The sequence below is a fragment of the Cornus florida genome, unplaced genomic scaffold (genome assembly GCF_030987335.1).
Source record: "Cornus florida cultivar Cherokee Brave unplaced genomic scaffold, ASM3098733v1 CherokeeBrave_3.0.0_Hap2_Chr08, whole genome shotgun sequence".
In the NCBI taxonomy this organism is placed as follows: Eukaryota; Viridiplantae; Streptophyta; class Magnoliopsida; order Cornales; family Cornaceae; genus Cornus; species Cornus florida.
This window is the reverse complement of record NW_026775578.1, coordinates 10,833,223-10,834,808: the sequence shown is the minus strand read 5'-3', so window position 1 is coordinate 10,834,808 and position 1,586 is coordinate 10,833,223. Positions and strand designations below refer to the sequence as shown.

The 1,586-nt window shown below is 38.3% G+C and overlaps 1 non-coding gene across 1 annotated transcript; it reads left to right on the top strand.

The window, feature by feature from the left end:
- The first annotated feature begins 1,120 nt into the window (after positions 1-1,120).
- LOC132272236 (small nucleolar RNA R71) lies at positions 1,121-1,226 on the top strand. The gene has a single exon (XR_009469998.1). It is a non-coding gene; the product is annotated as a small nucleolar RNA R71 (small nucleolar RNA).
- The last annotated feature ends 360 nt before the right edge of the window (positions 1,227-1,586 follow it).

Genomic DNA, 1,586 nt, shown 5'->3' with positions numbered 1-1,586 from the left:
TTGGCTCATAAGTTGTCTCAGGGTTAGGAGTAGATGAAAAAATGACTCCATCTTCAACTCTTTTTGTGGATTGTGGAATAACACTTGAGGAAACATCCTTAGGACGTAGATTATGAATGATAGGAACAATGGGAATCCTAGGCCTTTCTTTTCTTCCTGTCCTTTCTTAACTTGGTTATCAACCACTCTACCACTCCTCAATGTAGTGATAGCTTAAACTTGCTCATGATGAATACCTGAGGAATTGGTTCCATCAATCATGTAAGTCTGCCCTTTAGAGTTGGCTATTGGCTGACTGGGCAGCTTTCCATCCTCTCTTCGAGATAAAGTACTTGCTATTTACCCAACTTATACCTCTAGCTTTGCTATAGCTTGAGAATGAGAATTAAGAAGTTGGGTGTTAGCTTTGATTTCACCAAGAGCACTGAGTACTTATTCCTCACAAGCAGAATTTCTAGGAGGAGTTGGAAAATTAGGAGCTTGAGTGGATTGATTCCTAAACTGAGGTGGACGGTAAACACTAGATTGGTTGAAAGAATTATTTTGTGGTATAGGATTGGATGAATTTTGATATAGCCCCTGAGATTGGGAAACATTGTTTTCTTGATTTGGATTATGCCACGATAGATTTGGATCATCTCTCCAGCCTTGATTATATGTAGAAGAATATGGATTATAAACTGGCCTAGAGAATGCAGCATTCACTTACTCCAATGGGATCTCAGATGATTGTCCCAGCATAGGGCAAGCGTCAGCAAAATGGTTAGAATTAACATAGATGGAACAAACTTCCTTTAGCAAGGTAGTTTGTGGATTAACAATAGGAGTAAAGCTAGATGATAGGATTTGATCGAACCTACGGTTTAAGGCTTCTATTTGAGCGGCTAACTCACTAGATTTATCTACCTCATAAAGTTTTTTAACTTTATGCATTCCAGGTGAAGACCTAGACCTAGAGGAAGAAGCATGTTGTACTGAGTTTTCACTTAGGGCCTCAAACAGTTCCCAAGCGCCAGCCAGACTCTTACGCAAAAAAGCTCCATTACTGGAGGCATCGACCATATTTCTATAAGAATCTGTAAGACTATCATAAAAGATCTATATTAAGTGCCATTGAGCAATATCATGGTGTGGACACTTTCTTAAAAGATCATTATATCTCTCCCATGCATCATGGAGCTGTTCTCCTGGGATTTGGGAAAATGCCATGACTTTTCTTCTCATTTGTGTGGTTTTACCCACAGTGTAATATTTCTTCAAGAACTCCTGTTGTAGCATGTCCCATGAAGATATGGAATTTGTTAGAAGGGACTGTAACCAAGTTCTTGTTTTATCTTTGAGAGAGAATTGGAAAAGACGTATTCTGAATGAATCATTGGATAGAGTGACGAGCCCCTTTCTAATGCGTTTAGAAAATGAGACTTTTTAATGCAAGAGGTCGCTTCGCAAGGTCAAAATTAGAATATGGTTTCGGAAGCCTTTCTAGTTAAATTTACATTTATAAAAACCACAACAACAACTAATGAAGTATAGTGAGTAGGGATCATCCATAGAGATTATACGTGTTGGAATTTAACTTCAACTCT